A 19,442-nucleotide genomic window follows, 5' to 3' on the forward strand; every position below is an offset into this window, starting at 1 on the left:
GGTCCCATATGCCCTGCCGAAATCCTCACAGTTGCAGTGCTCTGGTTACTTAACTCTTCATGTGCGAAGGAAATATTTTGAAATCTCAGGCGTTCACACATCTAATAGTGGAAATCACTGTATAAACTTTTGCTTGTTAAAGACAGGTCTCCCATATATACTGTATAGGTAAATAAGTAATAAAAACTATCTAGTAATAAAAAAAATTATGATAGACAGCTCAAGTCACATGCATAACTGCAGTCTACTGTAACAGTTCCAAATACCAAAAAGGGGCTCCTTCTTTTCCAAAATAGTGTTATCTTTGAGTATAAACTTTAAATTAAACAACTGATTGCATGATTTTGAGCATAAAATTCTCTTAGTCAAAAGAAAAATTCTATTTTGCTTATTTAATTATTAATCTTATTAATATTTACATATATATACACATAATTTAATACGTAAATTAACCAAACTATTCTTTCAAAAAGAGGCCTTAGTAAAAGTGCATTTATTTTACTTGGTTTAATTAATTCAGTTGTTACTTGTGTTAATTTTTAGTCTGTGTAGGTGAGTACATGTTTAGAGCAGTACACCAAATACAGAGACTCACACAGACCCATTGAACACAGCTGGCGTTTCTTGTTTCCAAAAAATAGTTTTCAATTTTCCCAGGACATTCTACCTCCTTCTTGCAGAATGGTTTGGCCACGATTTCTAATTGTGTGAGTCAGATGTTCTTCCTTTTCCATAGCCTCCCACTTCTGTATCAATCTTTTCCAGATTTATGGAGCAGAGAAAGAAAAGCATTTGAGAACTGAGTGATGTAATGAAAGAGTCTGAATTTTAAAAAAGAATAGTCTTTTAATCTCTGAAAATAAACTGGGTAGTTTGTGGATTGAAAGTGTACAATTACCAGAAAGCAAACACCAGATATTTTTTGATACAAAGAGATTTTTTTTCTGTAAATATGAATTTTAGTTTAATAACTTTCCAATAATTTTCTTGTCATAGATTTTAAGCCACAAATGAGACATTTAATTAATTTTTTTTTCTATTCCCTAGCACACAGAATTCCAGTTTAAAAAAAGTAACTCTAATGACTCCCTTGCATCAGACTTGAGGGGCCAGCACTAAAGCCAGATGAAAGTTTCTTTTCCCACACTGGTGAAAGCAAAAGCTTAATTACAGACAAATTATTATGGCAGAATGTGTTTCCCCTAATATTTCCCTAATGCAGTAAGTCTTTGGATAAAAGAAAGCTGGATAAAAGAAAGCTGAACAAAGCAATTTGATTCCTTCTGCTAGCTATAGGGCCAGTACTTCAGCTTGTTGGTTCCTTAGAAACCCAGCTAATCCAACCACAGTTAGGTAGATCCAGTTGGTACCAGGAATGTACTGATCTATTGCAGCTTTATTGCAAAAAGAAACCAGATAAGTAATGAGGAGAAAGTGCACTAACAGAAACTTTTGAAAAACGAGGGTTTGGCATCCAACGACATATTTTTCAATTTCTTAAAATATGTCATCCTAATAGAGACTTAGAAATAGGTAAGTGGACTGATAAACTCTACTGCAGAAAAAAATATTGTGGCTTCTGACCTGTTATGCCTGTTTCTGTTCTATTGAGGAACTCTGAAAGCTCTTTCAGAAACTCAAAAAGCAACAGCGAGCAGCACAGAGCATGACACTGCCTCAGGGAGCCAAGCCCCACCAAGAGGCTAATGAGAGACATCTGTCTCAAATTAAATAAACATGCTGGAAATGAATGAAGGCAGATGTTTTTAAAAGTCAAATATATGGCTGAAAATCTTTCCAAACTCATAGGAACTTTGCTCTTAATGTGTGATTCCTGTGTACTCAGAACTCTGCCAGAGACCTCCCACTCCAACAGTCTGTTCCAAGACCCTACAGGAAGACATTAAATACTGAATTTCTGATTCTTCCAGAGTATTTGGAAATAGCAAATTTCAAAACTAAGTATATTGTAAAAGTTGCAACGTATTTGTACAGAAAGATCTCTTATTTATTTATTTGGGAACAAGTAAGAAACAACCCTCTAACCTTGCTTTGGTATATAGCCTACTTCTATTATGCCAAAGCAAATACAAGTCTCAAGTCCAGGCGAGCTGAGGCCTGATGTGCTCTAGGTACTGGCATTGCTTACGACAGATTTTGGTAATGTTTCCTTCTGGTCAGGCCCTTGTGTGTGAAAGATTAAATCATGGAACAGCATGGCACTCTGGCTGGCAGCTGACACTGATGCAAGCTGTGAGGGGGTGGGCAGTGGGCATGGGCTGGGCAGGCGTAGCTGTGCTTGTGTTCAGGGAGCCCGGATACACAGTTCAGTTATGAAGACTCACCCATGTTTAAACCACTGTATAAGCAAAGCTGTCAAAGACTAGTCTGAATATGTGGGTAACTGTTTATACATAACAGGTGCCACTTCAGGAGAAGTCAACATAATTCCCACCAACAAACCCTGTGCAAAAAGCCCACAAAAACAGATTAATGCCTTCAAAGTCAACAAGACTAGACCTTCTCAAAAGCAACCTCCAAGCTGAGAGTTCTCTGTATCTATGACATTTTCGTCGGCAAAAATGTGCTGGATGATTCCGGTTATCACAATACTGCACACAGACAGATATCCTGTAAGTACTCGGGCTCCAGAATGTCTAGCTTGTAGATAGTCTCAAGCACTACCTGAAATAATGCTCAGAAATGAACAAAGAATAAACGCCATGCATTCTTTATGGTTTGCATCATCAGGCAAACAGACATATCTTACACCATAATTACTAAACCACATTGTTTAAAAATTTGGTAACTTAGAAAAAAGTACTTTAAATATTGCAATCTCAATTTTAAGAGGCCATGACTGTGCAAAACTAATCCATATTAGTATCATGTTAGTTGTACTATCTCATACTACACTTGCATATGTTACAAAAAGGATTTAACAGCCTATACCAGAGACTTAGGACTTCTGACCAGCACCAAAACTCAAGGCATTGAAATCCTCTGAGAAATATTGTGCTTGTGTTATTTCTATCACAAGTAAAAGCAAATGTGACTGTCAGAAATGCTTTGGGGACAATAATCACTTTTCACAAAGTGATTGTCAGGATTTCAAAATCTTGGTAGGTTCCAAGAGTTTAAAGATCCCATTAAATACCTGCTCTGCATTTAAAACCATCCCCAAGTTTGAAGTTTTTAGCTGTTCCTCTGAATTCAAACTAATGATCTTCAAGTAGTTCAGCACTGTAGTGATTACTGATAATATTCCATAAAGGACTTCCTCCCTGTGGTAGTGTACAGTAGAAATGATGAAATGTAAGGGTATTCAGTATTCTTTCCCTACTACCGGACCACTAATAAAGAGCATGTATTTATATTTGCTCTTAGATTTCAAGGTGTTTTGGAGAAAGCAAACCAAAGTAACTATACTAACAACACTATCTTTTTTTCAACTGAAAAACACTATCAAAGGAAGGTAGAAGTCTAGGTGGTACTGTCTTTCATTCTCAGATAAGGAAACTGGGTCATGGGGAGCTAAGTGCCTTGGTCAAAGACACCTGCAAACTTCATCTATCAGCTCTGCTGACAGCTATGATGCTTTTGTTTATATGTACAAACACATGTATCTTTGTATTGCTGTAAGGATAAGTCATATTCATTTCCATATTAGCTCAGCTTAAAAATAGCTGTGAGAAACATGGTCTTTTCTCACAGCTGGGTAAAATGTCCCATGGAATAGAAATACTATTTGACTGAATGTAGTGACACATCAAAGCAAGTGGCACAAAGTCATGTGCATAATAAGCAAAACTTCTGGGTCAGTGGAGAAAAGCCTTTGGCAAAGAGATTGAAATCAACAAGTATATGTTGATGGGGAGATTAGAGAGGGTTTCTCTTGCATAAGAAACATTGGCTAAACGTTATATGACTTGAAAAGTTCCTCTATTAAAATACAAAATTGTGTTCTCTTATTTTCACAGCTGAATACATCCCAGAGTTAGCTGCTGCTTCATATTCTAATACTTGAGATTTCACTACATTTTTTTGATAAATGTTAGAAAATTAGTTTGATATTTTTATAAACCCATTCCAGTATGTTTAGAGGTTATGTACTAGATAGTATATGATCCATAGCCTCCACATCTTACTGTGCTTCTGGACATCTTTAGTAAAGAAACTGTTTAACCAGCACAAGAAATAAGTCTGGAGCATCACTGATTTTACAAATTATTTTTGTTACAGTGAGACCTGTTTCTGAGGTACACATGCTATCATCTCTCTGTTCTAGTGTCCTAAAATAAGTGCTGTGGTCATGTCCATATCAATTCACAAATCCATATGAATAGATGTTTTAAATCCCAACTTTCACTTTACTGTTCTTTATGAACTTGGATAGGAATCTAAGGTTCACAAGGAATGCAGAACTAAGATATGGTATGTTTTTAGTAAGATACATAGAGAGCAGCCTCTTCCTTTTGATTTCACTGTTATAAAGTCTGCATAAAGTCTTATTTTCCATGACACAAAATTAACTCTTTTGGTGTTTATTTCTGTCTTCTTACCTGTAGGCATTAAACTCTAATGCAGTTTGGTTGTACAATCCTTTATGTGTAAGATGTTATATGTGGGTTATAAGACATATGAACTGTAGCATTCAGAAATACCATAGTTCAGTTCAGGTATAGAGCAGTGTGTATATGCATTGAAATTTATCTATATCTATATCTATATCTATATCTATATCATCTCTATCTATATCTATATATACATATATTTGCCACATACATATGTGTATCTGTAAATATGCATGCACCACCCAAGGGAAAAAGCTCAGTTAGGAATTACCTCTTCTTTCTAAAGAAGGATTACTGCTCAGTGCTAAGGAATGTAACAGTCCTATTCATAGCAATTTCTGACACAGCGTTTAGTATAACCATACACAGACATAACAAGCAAAAGAACTGGAAAATATTTGTGTAGTTATTAAGTGCTAATCAAGCTGATAACCAGCACAACTGCCACAGACATTATGCAACATGGAGTAGTGAGGTCTGTTTATAAAGGATGTGGTTTGCATGAGTTGGAGTAGAATTTTTTTAAGGGATAGCATTACTCAGCAAGTTTCATATGTTGGAGTCAACTCTCATTTCTCTGGGGGTTTTAGATGCTAAATTTTAGCTTGTCATAGGGAGTATATTGTTCATGTTTGTTTTTTAAATTAGGGAAAGGACATCTTTTGGAGAAAGAAAAGGCATAATAGTAATAAAGCAACAATAATGATGCCGTGAACTGTTTAATTTCTGTAGTTGAAAATAATTTAGAAATGTAATTTGTCCCATGGCAGATAGCTATTAAAAACAACACTTCAACTAAGTAGATGGAAAAGTGGAAAAGGAATGACAATCAACTTTGCCACCAAAAAAAAAAAAAAAAAAAAAAATTCTCAGGCTGCAGTCTCCTGCCTTGCTCCATGGAGCACTGAAGACAGTTTTTGGACTCTCAGACATGTTGTTGCCCCTTGACACAAATCACTGTAGACAGCAACCATGTTTTGCCAAGTGTTTCCACTTGGATCATGGGACAGAGCATGTTACCGCTTGCTCTGGTGAGTTCTTGCTTTCTCCTTCCTCTTTATCATTGTGTGGGCACAGAACCAAGATCTGGGCATTTCGACATTCCGTAGCCTCTTGGCGGTGCTGTTCCATGTTCTCACCACGCCCTGGCTGCCACGCCTGTGCCGGTCCTGTCCCTGGCCATCGGCATTGCTGGGCCTGGCAGCCGTCCCTCGAGCTCAGCCAGCGCCCGTGCTGTAGGAGCGCTGCTGGGGAATGGCTTCTCTGTAGCCCCGCAGGGACTCGCTGGAATTTTGGCCCATCCTGGTGGCTCTCCTCAGCCCCAAACCCCACACCTCCATGCCTGCTCCACCATCTGAGGCGGTGCCATGAGCTGCACCTCCTCATTACGCTCAAGGTTCATTCCCATGTTCCACCCTTGGCCCAGGTCTCACTCCTTCGTCCCTGCCTGGCCCCTGGAACCCTGCCCTGCCAGCTGCCTTCTTACCACACCTGGCTCAAGTCACCCTCCCAGCCCCTAAGCTTTGCCCCACCATATTCACTCTGCTTCCAAAACACCACGAGGTCACAGCTCCTCAATGCTGCCCTGCCTGTCCTTCCATCTCTCTCAGCCCAAAGCTCTGTGCTGCACCCACATTTGTACCACACCTCCTACCAGCACTCCAGATTCCGTCTCCCATCTGCCTTTCCACAAACCGTGAGCTCAGGCCCACTGTCCTATTTCACCACTGCTTGGTGGCACATAGAAACTCAACACAGATACTGTCCAAACCTCACTAATTTTTGGCTTATTCTCTTAAGATGAACACTGAGTTTATGCTTTACTGAGTGTAGAAATCTATTTGTTAATCTGTCAGATAGGTGTGAAATAAAATGCAGGAAAAGATTTCAAGTAATACAACGCTCAGATGGTTCCTGGGATGGCAGATCTCTGCGCTGACCTGCTGTGCCTCATTCTCTACATCTTCTGTAGCTAACTTCACGATTGTCTTCCAAATTTTACTTTTTATAGACTGATCTTCTTAGACTTAGACTGAGTTCACTGAGAATTGTGGTTATCATTATTCCTAAGCTACAAAAACTCTTAAGATACAAGAGATTTATCTTTCTGAAGTTCTTCCTATCATTATGTAATTAAATAAATTTGACATATTTTTCCTTATTTTCTTCCCTTTTTTTCCTGTCTGCTTAAGTAAGTGAAAGTGTGAAGACTGAAGTCCTTTCTAGTGTCAGATTTGACATCATAGCCAAGAGAGTTCTCGTATACTATCTAAGCACGTATGTTTTTGATCATCTGAAGAAAACAAAAACATCTTTATTTCTGGTAATAGGATCTCATCTTGTTTTGACATGTCCTTATGTTTCTTTAAAATACTTATTTAAAATTAGCATTGCCAAATCAATTATTAAGGTTTGAAGTGCAGTTCGAGTGCTGTCTGAATCCTTCTTAATTAATAGCTATATTTAGAGTCTTAAAACTCAGATGAAAATCCACATCTCCTTCAAACTCTGAGACTCAGTTGGCAGAGGAGAGTTTCAGTTAAGTCTTAGACTATACAGACTTTGAGAGATAGTAAATAAAATATCTTTATTTTTCCAAAAACATACCTGGAGTGAACGTTTCAATTTTACTTATGGTGTTTTATTAGTGCATTGAGAACATTTTCTTATTAACAGAATTATTTAATGAACATTTAACTCTTATAATACTTGGGCTTCAAGCATACTAAAACAATGTAGATCCATGTCAACTCACCCAGTAATGCAAGAATCAGAATGGAGAACACCATCACTGAAATGTATTTCCATCACAGTGAAATATTGACATTTTCATAGAGTTCTGGAAAAAATAGGAACCAGAATGCCAAAGTACTGCATTTTGACATCATCAGAAAAAATCCCCCACACTGAAATATTAATGATTCTAAAACATTAATATCTATTTGCTTCTATTTCAAATGTATTCAGTATGATCAGTATTTCTTTCAATGTCTTCAAGGAGATGGAGTTTGAGGAGTTTTCATGTCCCCATTTCCTGCATTGTCCAGTAAAACATTTCAGTAAAAAAACTTTATTAAAATGGAGCACGAAGATTTCAATGGGCATCATCCTTTGATGATGATGTTTCACTTGTTTCAGCAAGTTTCATCAGTTGCATCCTGCAAAAAACAGCACTGGCTCCAATGCCAGGGAAAAATCTGCAGCATCTGCAGTGAAACTGATTTCCAACAGGACTGGTTATAAACATGTGTAGTTTGGAAAGACATTTTTGCCTTTGCAAGATAAATACAACCTCTCAGAATCCAGCATTACTTACCTATGGTTCCTCAACCCTCGCTTCTCATACAGTGGTCAGATAGCAATGTCCTGCAAATGGCAAAGCAGATAATGGTTTCATTATCTGCTTTGATAATGCTAATTATCAAAGCAGATATTATCTGCTTTGATAATAGCTAATGATCATCCTTAGTGTGTGTCTGAAAAGAGGGCACATCTTGTGTTAGCACCACCTCCTCCATCTGAGACACCTTCCATGTCTGGTTGAGTTAGTCAGGTCAATGACTCAATATTGCTATGAATTTTTCAGGGCTCCATACATAACGTGATATAAACATTTTGTATTTATTGCTACTAATCATTCATCAAATTGTTATTTTTGGCAGTCATGGTCTCATCATAGGAATAAACACTTTCCTTAAATTGAAAATGGCTGGATTCTGTATTATATATGATGGAGAGTTAATGATGTATCTTGTTTCCACTTTTATGGGTTTACTTTATGTTAATTTTAAGCCATCATCAGGGAAGACTGTTTGGAGCAGCTGCTCCCTAAAGTATACACTTTAGAGATGATTGTTAAGTAAATATTTTGTAATGCAAAGATACTGCATAGCTCCTTCCTGCATTGTTTACAGACTTTCAGCTCCATTGACTTCAGAAATTTTTACACTGTTTTCTACAACAGACAACAGCCAACTGACAGAGAAAAATGATTACTGACAATTCTGGGAATGGAATAGCCCTGTAACAGCAAATAGTAGAATAGGAAGGAAAAAGATCAGTAAGCTAATTCTATGGACCATAAATAATCCATAGTACAATGACAGAATAACATTTTTAATGCCAAAGAGATATCCTGCAGAAGTGCCAAATCCTTGATCAGATCACCTTGGTCAACACTGATCCACATTCAACTGTTCATGTCTGGCATCCTCTTAAAGACTTAGAACAGAACAACTAGCATAGCAAATACATTTTATATAGTTTGAAAAATATATGCTCAGTTAGATTGCCCAGAGTTACTAGATTTTGGACCAGATGCTACATTTTCAAAGCACAATGGCTTAGAGGAGCTGGAGCATGAAGAATTCGTTCTGTTCCCTTCCAGAGAAAAAGTCAGATCCTGGAACATATTCTGGGGCCCCTTCTCTGTCTCATAAGGACCCTTGTAACACAGCAAACATTGGTCTTGTGCTGTGCCCCATCACTGCAGGGGTGAACGCACTATTTAGTCTAGATTGGTGTTGGCTCCCTTTTCTGGTAAGGTGGCTGCTTGACTGCAATGGGGAAAAGCCATTATGCAACACACTACTATTTGGTGTTTCAAGGGGAGATAAATGATTTCTAATTGTACACTGTTATTTATTGCTTTACAGTAAGTACTACAGCTTAGCTGTTCTACACATATTAATGAAAAATACAGAGGATATAGACAATGTGACTTTTGAGCCTGCAGGAGCCTGTGGGCAGTCTGTGTCTGCTAGGAAGCACTGACACAACTCTACTAACTGCACACACTGCTCTGTATGTGTGAGATGGACAGAGGAATAATCTTTTTGCAGTAATTTTGCATTTTGCATTCTGTGGTTTTGCTGACCTGCAGTGTTACTGACAGGCTGACCTCTCAGTAACAGGCTGATTACTGCCTGCCTAGGGTTCAACTGGAAGTACAGGCATGCACACAAGATTTATTTTTAACACTTTACTACTCATAGTTGTCCACTTGAACTCCTATTACAACAGGCTTCAGTCAATTTTAATTTTTATAAAAATTCCAGCCTGGCAGTTTCAGAGACAGTTTCTGTCTGTCTAATAGGCTGTAACTACAGGGCTACTCCAGTATGGACCACCTGAACTCTGCAAGCCCCATTTGATGGGGCTGTGAATCAGACTGAGTCAGTCTCAAGCACTCATTTTTCCTTTATCTACTTTTAATTTGTTTTCTCTTTTTCAATATTGGTGTAATGAGCTAAAAAAAGATTAAATAAAAAACAAAAGGGGTATATTAGAGATTCAAAAGTGAAGCTGTTACATATTCTATTTTCTGTCATTCTTACATTGCTTCCTCTCAGAATGAAACCATGTAATGACTCTGTCCATCTTTCATTGTGCCGGGGCCACCCATTTCTATGAATCAGAGCACAGATGGATAATTCTGCATTGTCTGCTCATCTGGCCATTGTCTGCTCATATATCCACCCCTAAGGATATATGCTCTTTAGCTGTTCACATTCATGCTGAAGGTTCACAATGTTGTGATCTAACAATTCACATTTCAGTTTAGAGAACTGTACAAGGTACATGTGGCCAGCTGGTAGTCAGCTGGTTTGTCATGTTTGCTTTCAGGAATGCCCTGTAACTCTAAATATCTGGTCACCTGTAACCTCACAGAGCCATTACTTTCAGGTTAAATATATGGTCCCAGCATAGGCCAGTAAACAGACCTATATATCCCTGGAAAAGATGCTGGCAAATAGGTCTGAGTCAAAATAAATCTAGGCATCAGTTATTAGGTTTAATATAGTTTTAAATTATCAGTTATTCAACCATTTTTAACTATTTTTAACTCTTAGACCTGATCATCAGTGAAGGGAAAAAAGGTTTAAAAATGTTTATTAGTTGAAAAAGGCAACATAAAAATTAAAATAGAAATTAGCCAGTGTCATTTCATAAACAGAAGAAAGAGCTGAATCAGTCATAGGAATCATTATTCAATTAGTTTCATTTTAGGAGGAAAATGTACACGCAGTAAGTACTGCAACAGAGGGTGAGTTACCATGTTACCATGTGCTCTGAGACCATCAAAGCCGGATGGCATCAGTAACTAACAGCATGGCTGATTCAAAATCCCAGAATAAAGAGGCACAAACCACAGAAAACAGGGACACTCTGATGCTCTTCTTCCATCCCTGGAGACATCCAGGCATGAAGTGTGACAGCTGCAGAATTAATTTGTTGAGACATCAGGAAGGGCAGCAAATATTAGCAACCATCAGAGTATGTTCTACATCTCTCTTTCTCCTTTAGCACAATGAGAAATGACAGATGAGAGTCATATTCAATACCTGCTTTTTGTTTGTCCCCAAACCTTACTGTTCTATTGCTCAATATTTCCTAATCCTTCTGAATGCTTTTTAATAGACAGGGAAGATTTACTCCCGTTTCTATATTTTGCCACTGAAATTATGACTAGGAGCGAGACTCATGAGATTTCTGAATTCATTATTTCTATAATATTCATTCTTACTTATAAGTAAGAACAAAGAAAAATCACAGGAGATTGTCTGAAAAACTTTACTGTCTACACTTCTAAAGTCTGTTTTCTCCCTGATGTCTCACTTAATATCATTGTTCTGAGGCACATCTCTCCTCTCTCTCGCTCCTTAACTTTTCTGTTGCAGGAGCTTTTGCTTCTGATCATGGAACTTTTCAGACATTGGTTGTTTTGTTTTCTCTGTCTCACTAAATTTTCAGTACTACACCTAGCACTCTTTGCCACATAATATCTAGAGATGGAATCTAAAGAAAAATGGACAACCGCATAAAAAATTATCCTCTTTAGCCACTATTAAAAAGCTACTTCAGTGATCACTAGTATACAGGAAGTGCTATTTACACATGGGGATTTCTAAATTTTAACAACTTGCAACAAACTTGTATGAGCAACAAGGAACTTCCTTCCAGTTACCAAAGTTACAGATACTTACAAAAATCCAAGTTGTTGTAGAATAATGAAATACCAGCATTGGGTTCTCATGGAAAAGCCTGAAAAGCAAGTTGCAACATGAAAGACGTGACTAGTGGCTTGATTTACAAACATATCTGCAGAAGAGTTTTTAAAATAAGGTATAAAGGAACACAGTACCATGTCTGGAAATTAAGTATCCTTACACTTCCAGGTTTAATTAAAGCTGAACTGAAACACGGAATACAGCTTGTTAATATGGATCAGAAAACTTAGAGCTACTTCCAGCAGATCTGATCAGATGTGTTTAACAGGCTACCTCCATGGCATGTGTTGTTGTACAATCACTGAAACACTATTTACTTTGGCCCCCAGTATTTGTTTCATAACCCTCTTAGAAGAAGAGTGATAAGTAATGCAGACCACACATGCAAATATTCTGAGAGTTATGCCTTTTTCTCTTTTTACAGTATCAGATATACATTGAGTATATACTACTCTGGGATCAGTGAGAATGGAAATTGCATTATTCTATGGAAAAATGGCATAAAAAACTATTGTACCTATTGTTGATTTTCAAAGTAATTCAAGGAAATCTGGATCCAACTGTGATTCCTCATGATGTAGATGTTGAAACTTCTTTGCAGATAACTGGTTCCTGAGGGAAACATATCACAGTTGAATGTTTTTATTAAGATTACATTATCAAAAATAAAAATACTTTGGTTTTGGTGACTACTACCCCAGTAAAAATGGAATATTTAAATTTTTTTTTAATAAATCAGGTGGAAATATACACTGGCCACTAGTTTTAAAATTTCAGTAGTTGTGTTACATAAGTACAATCAAAATTACAACTTATATGCAACATATGTATTTTTCTCCTTACACTAGGTGTGGTGCACAGCAGACCACAATCAGATTAATCCAATAAACAAAGCCATGTGTGGCAAAGCCAGCATGCTTTTATACATAGAGTGGAAGGTGACTTAGGAGATTAGATAAACACAGCTGCTGCCAGTTTACCAAACAAGAGGCAGGACTGAGGCAGGGAGGGCTGAAAATACTTGCTGGACAGCAGAAAGTCAGGCACAGAACAAAGGGAGAATTATCTAAAGGACATATCCCTACATTTAACCCAAACCTTATGTAAATTATGCCTGAAAGAATGAGCAAACAAATTTCTACAAATGAGAAATATGGGGCCTAGTGTGAGTGCAGGTTTCTGGTGTGTCCTGGTGAGTTTTCAAATAGTCCATTTTGAGCCATGCCAAGCAGACCATTGCAATCCATGGGTTTCTGTGGTTTCAAAGAGAAGCCAAAAAGACACCAGAATCACCTTTTGCCTCTACCTCTCCTAGAATAGTTACATGCCCAAAGCAATCCATTTCTAAGTAGTTTTTTATATGACATTTATTTTCTGAGCCAAGTGTTGACAGAAAGCTGGATTACTTTTAATTGACTCTAAACAGGGAAACTGAAGCGTAAAGTTCACATATCAACAAGGTGAAGAGGAGCAAACTATGAATAAGAGTTTGCATGATTAGCCCATAGATATTTGTTTTGTCTTATTCCTTTACTGATACACAGGAAGGGCCATGGGAATTCCCAGACACATCCACGTCCTTTGGGTTATGCACTTTCCTAGTTAGTGTTATCGGCAACATTATGTTGTGCAAATATGTTACGTGGACAGGAAATTGTTATACTGCCATTGCTCATATCAGTTTGACAACTTCAAATTTTAGTCACTAGAAAGAGGGTCAACATCCTTTTTTCAAAATATCTTTCCATTTTTAAACATGCAATGATTGCTGCAAAATCTTACTTCCTCAAATAGCTGCTCAAAGAAGAAATTTTTACCTTCCATTGAGTGTTTTTGTACCAAACATTGCCTAATAGTTTTCTCCACTGTAACGATACACAGTTACTAGGACAAATGTTGGGAATAGCTAGTAGAACGCTAACTGTTTTTTACTGCATGAATTCTATCAAAGCACAGTAGCTATCCCATGACTTTACCCATCATGTGACAGACTAGGAATATCATTGTTCTATGGTTTAATCACAACAGATGAGTAACAGCCCTCAGTTTATGTGGAAAGATTAAAATAAATCAAAACTGCAACAATATCTAGACATTTATGTACATTTTGCTTTACATAGGACTCAGTGTAAGGCTGTATCTCATTTTACCTAACACCATGAAAACACTTCACACAATAAGATTGCTTATAACAAGCACTGTGAACAGAGTGATGAGTTGTAATTGCAGAAGCAGAAATGTTACTCGAAAAGAAGTTTCCAAAGAATGTAGTTCTTTAATCTCAGTAATGGAAAAAAGTTAACTCTAGCGACAATGCTACAAGATTAGTTAATATTGATCTTCCTACTATTAAAGGAAAACTGTTTCTTTTTTCACAAATGATTGATGGAAACATTGACACAAAGTGATTACAAATTGGATTAAACTATATTTTGATCCTGGAAGTACCAGCAGGCCATGGATGAAAGCAAAGTAGGGCTGGCAATGACATGGAGCTCCATGCTTCTGATTTTAGAATCCAGCTGCTCTGCCTAGCTGAACTTGATGCATGTGTGCAGGATAAAATTTTGTAAGAAAGTTTGATACATAAGCTGTATCTTCTATATCTTTTCAGATGATGGGGAAAATTTAAATATCATGGAAAGGACTTTAGATTTCAGGATTCCTCTCTCTGAAAAAGTTATTTATAATATTAGATTCCAAGAATTCTTAATAGAGTAGGAATTATTTCTCTAGCTATTTCACATTTAATTAGGTTTTGCAGAACTGGACCACAATTCTTAGCAAATATTTCAGCTATAGCACTCTTACCGTATAAATAGGTGTGCTTCTAAGAATGACTACAGAATTTCTATGAGTTAGAGCTACTCATCTGAGAGAGTGCTGATTCAATGTAACTTTAATGAAGATGAATAAACTGTTTACGTAAGTCATGCCATCTCATAGTCTGTAACACCACCAGTGGCTGCTGGGTCCATTACTGCATTCCACTCACTGTTGATTTTTCTTCTCATGACTAATTAAGACAAAACAGAAATTGAGCAGGTAATTTATGAGAAGTCTCTGTAAAAAAAATGCAGGTAAACCAAAGTAGTATAAAGAGTAGGTCAGATAAATAACAGACGTCTGTGGGCCATTATCTGACGCAATATGACTGGCCACATACTGATTTTATAGATGAACTGTTCAGGGTTTGGAGAGCAGATAAGATGATTCTTTGACAAAAGAGCCTATTGGCACTAAGTAAATACATAATCACTATTCCTCCTGCTCTCAACAGGCTGTGCAAAGCAGGGTGTTCAGTATTCCCTTTTCAGGCAATGAAGATATTTAAGTCTTTTTAATGTGTGTTGCAGTGTATCTTTGGATCCTGTCTAGTTATACAAAATTTATGGAGAAGCACATTATTGTCCATGAAGACCCTTTCCCTGGAACTCCTGACTAAAATAATGATTATTCTCATGTAAAGTAATTGCAGTAATTGGCCACACTGTGCAGTGAACACAATAAAAATCTACAAATGGGCTACTAACTTGAGTAAATTCTGTGCTGGCTGCCTGTGCAGTTGTTGGGAGCATTACTGTTGAATAAACTAGATGGTCTAATGTTTTCTCTAAATAAAATTTGTGTTATTTTAAGGAAGAAAAAGCAGAATAATATATGCAGCTGCTCCAGCCTCACTAGACATTGGCAAGCTTTGTTTTAAAAAGACAACTAATTAACACAGAGAGAATTGTACATGCTGTCAAACCTCTGTACAATAAACATCTAGACGCAATAAATCCATGATATTATGCTGTTTCCGCTAGAGGAACCACTGAAAAGCAGTGCTCGGAAAGTCCAAAACTAAAAGCAGCAACAAATGGCACTCAGGCCTCTTAGCAGGCGCTGCGCAAAGCAGCGCGCTCTGCCCCACGAGGAGCTGTAAGCGCAGCGCAGCGCGGCTGACAGAGCTGCCCGACAGTGACATCCAGTGGGAGACGCACGGGGCAGCCGCTCCTTCTGCTCTTTGAAAGCCCTGCCGTCCAAGCTGTCTCTCTGGATTCAACACCATTCTTTTTCTCTGGCAAACACTCAGTAGCTTGTTTCACTAATGTAAATTGTCCTTACAAGAACTAAACTATCAGTGAAGCATCTTGTGCTTTCAGAAAAGACTTCCCTCTAGTCGTCGTCGTTGTAATGATTCTGCTACTTATCTTAGTGTTGATAAAAAGCATGTTTCCCTGGTCTCCACCCAACTAATGAAAACATCTCATTGTTTTCATTCAGAACTAGACCTGACTCTGCAGGTCACAGATATTTCTGCATACTCCATGTGGTCCAGATTGAAGCCTTTTGCAATCCTGTTTGATTTGGGTTTGTCCTAGGTTATTCCATTCTCTTTGCTGCTGTCAAGAATATCTCCCATCCTTCCTTCCATTTACACATCTTGCGGAACAAGCCATCGTTTCCCAGCCTTACAAATCCACAGCTTTCACTTCGCAATTCCCCTGAAACTCAAGCAATTCCCTTCCCTAGCTTTTTGAGGGGATATTTTGAGAAGCAGTGTTACTTGTCTGTTCTCTGTATCAAGACGCTCAGAGGTACTGGCATGTCTGCTCTTTGGACCAGAGAGGGACATGAACAGCCCTGAAACACAGAAATTGTTCCAGTTCAAGCTCTTTCATCTTACGCTACCTACGCCATTTACCAGTCAGAACTCTGGGCACATCCTAATTCTGATTTCCCACAAATACACAGCTCCAGCCTTGTCTGGCTTGGTAGGTAATGTACCGTGTGATCCCGAAACATTGATTCTCTTGCTCTGTTCTCAAACCTTGAAATGAGTCACTTCTAAAGTTTATTATCAAGTTCAACTCGGCAAACACTTTTCTAGGGTCGGGCTGTGCTCTAGCTTGTGTGTTGACGGGAATGAAAGAGCTCTTTGTGCCCTTTCTCTGCATGCTTGTGTGGCAAGGGGAACAAATTAACTTTGTGGTATTATACCCATTCCTGGAATGATTCATATGTTTGGTAAATCACAGGAGGGATGGTGGTTTGCAGCAATAATCTAAAACTATAGACTCAGTGCACACTCCATTCTTCTAGACCTCTGGCTAATCTACTCAATAATCATTATCCTGAAATAAAAATAGAGTTTCTCAGTGCACTGGAAATATCCAGAAGAACTTGGTTATTAATTTTGTTGCTAATTTATTAAATTCAAGTGAGAAGGCTGAGAAGTAAAACATCTCAAAAATCATCAAATTACTAGAACAAATGTCGCTTATTTTATCTTTTGTGCATTTTCATCATTATATTTATAACAAAATATTATAACAAAAGTCCAGCTGTAAATTATCAGGTGGGGTTTCCTAGATGAGCAAACAGAAAAGCAAACATGGAGCATCATAAAGGAACTAACTCAAGTCATGGGGTTTCCTAGATGAGCAAACAGAGCATCATAAAGGAACTAACTCAAGTCATCAGAAGGACTGGACTCCAGATGCACTGGACAGAAATCTGCCCGTGGATCCAGTGGAGCAGTGACAGAGCTGGCAGGCTGCTCAGAAATCTGTCTGGGAGCTTTGGGTTTTTAGCCAGGCCTGAGTCTGCCAAGGCACTCTGGCAGTCTCAGGCAAACACTGAGGAGATTTGCTGACAGGAGAAGAAAGGTGATACTCTGCTTGTGAAAGGGAGTGGTGCCAAACCTAGATTCTTTTGATCATTCCCCACAGTCTTAATCTTTTAAGTACCTTCAGGACTTTTGCTGTGGCTTGTTTATGCCCACACAGCTTTCCCTATCTACTCTCTTCTTCCCTGGCCAGTTTAATGCCTCCCTATACTAGTTCTAGCCTCCCTTAGCTCTCAGGTTCCTACTTTTTTCAATCTTGGCCTCCTTTTTTTCAGCCATTTCCTCAGTCTCATTCACGTCCAGCCCCACCCTTCCCTCAAATCCTGCATGCTGTCCCTTTCATGCCAGTCTTCCCTCCACCTCCTCTCTCTGGCAACCATTCCCCTACTGTCCTAGACTTCCATTTTACTGCTGTTTCTGGTGTCTTTGCTGAGCCAGTCCTGCCTGTCAGTCTGTTACTGTGGCTCAACAGAAGCATAATGACCCACTGTCTACAGCCTTAGGTTAAATGCTTTCATGATACTGACTTTTTGAATCCCTAATCCTTCTCAGAGAACTGCTAGGTCCTGCTTTCCTTATCAACCAAAGTATTCCTTATCAACTCCAGGAATCTATTTAGCAGCAATACTCAGTTCTCCTTTTTCTTTACATTCATCTCAGGACCAGTTTTTGTCCATTGTGACTGCTCTCTGTCAGGACAATCACTGATATGAAGGCAAAACAGTGAAAGTACATGACAGGCCAGAAGAACATTTCAGGGCTGGCCAGACCATCTCAGCCAGGCCCTGGGTACACCATGCAGGCACAGCCTACAGCTCCTCTAGCTATGAAACTCATCAAGTTGACTGAGCATACACCATGATTTATCAAAGTGGTTTGGGTAAATATGGATGAATTTTCTCAAATGTGAGAAAAAGCTAGAATAATTTCTTTCTCCTTGTCCATTACAAATCCAAATAATGTGTAAGAATTTCTTTACTACTATCCAAGAAGGGATACCATGTTGTCTGATTCTTTAATTTCATTCTTAAAAGTGACTGAATAATAAATACATGCTGATGTTTTCCAAAAATCTTCAGCACCTGCCATGAGAAATTTCAGTCTGAATGGTTCACAAGAGAGGAGGTCATAAATGCCTGCTCTTAGAATGCAAACCTGACCAGCAGCTCAAGCATAATAGGAGGCATTATGTTCAGTTTCTGGGTGTTACAGTTCAGGATTTTCCAGGCATAGTTACGTACAGTGCCTGCCTGCTAAGCTATTGTACATAAGCAAGATCTTTTGAGAGCAATGGAAATTATGCTCAGCTGCACCTTCTCTAATTAGGCAGAAAATATTTGTTTTTAAGCTGGGTTTCTCAGTTGCTGTGTCCTGTTATTAAAGTAATTGGTCTCTGTTCCTTGTCTGGCCCAGAAGGGGATACAGATAGGGATAGTCATCTCACTTAACCAGTCTAGCAAGGAACTGTCATGTTTTCATTTAGTGCCTTCTTCTCCCAGTCCACACTCCTGCTCCAGTTTTAATCAGGTAAGTTTCTTGGTAAGAAAGTTGAGCCCTAAGTGCAAGCAATACCAGGATTCATTCTCAGTGAATAAACTACACTCATAAGAAATAATTAGAACTTTGTTATTAAAGCTTAGAGTCAGGAAGCTTGATTTCATGTTTGATTTTTTCTGTGTATTCTATGTGACTTCATGAAAAACGAAGAGTTGAAAAATGCCCATATATTTACACTGCTGCCCATCTCTATTGCTGATGCTGATAAACATGTCTGAAGATGGTTAACATGTAAAACATCCTTTAAAAACTACAAGTGGTCTCAGAAGCATAAATGTTAATCTCCCTCAGGGTTCCCCCACTGCAACACACCAAGCATGCTGAATGGTTAGAAAATTTAAAAATGTCTTAAAACTCCAATAAATCACTGTGAGTTCCTGGGTACTCCAAGACTGTAAATAATTTCTTTTCCTTTGCAAGAAATGTTACACTCTTGAGAGATCAGTGCAGACTTATCAGTGAATGTGGATCCTCATGTACTAATCCCCCATGGAAATGGCTGTAGTTGGATAAAAGTTTGAAATGAAAATATTTATTTTATAAAGTTAGCATCATGTCCATGTAGACCAGGGGACTGAGACCAAAGGCTCCAACATGGGCTTCTCACCAGAGAGAGACAGCACAAGCCAGTGCATACCTCTCTGGACAAGTCATCAGTGCTCACACAGAAGGACCAAATCTCTAATC

The 19,442-nt window shown here is 38.2% G+C and overlaps 1 protein-coding gene across 1 annotated transcript in view; it reads left to right on the top strand.

Moving 5' to 3' along the window:
- Positions 1-2,584: 2,584 nt before the first annotated feature.
- SLC44A3 (solute carrier family 44 member 3) overlaps positions 2,585-19,442 on the top strand; it is a 58,891-nt gene continuing 42,033 nt past the window's right edge. The window contains exon 1 of the mRNA XM_041421784.1: positions 2,585-2,633. The gene's annotated coding sequence lies outside the window, so the exon portion shown is untranslated. The remainder of the gene's footprint in view (positions 2,634-19,442) is intronic.

This window comes from Onychostruthus taczanowskii, unplaced genomic scaffold (genome assembly GCF_017590055.1).
Source record: "Onychostruthus taczanowskii isolate IOZ18803 unplaced genomic scaffold, ASM1759005v1 scaffold7, whole genome shotgun sequence".
Lineage (NCBI taxonomy): Eukaryota > Metazoa > Chordata > Aves > Passeriformes > Passeridae > Onychostruthus > Onychostruthus taczanowskii.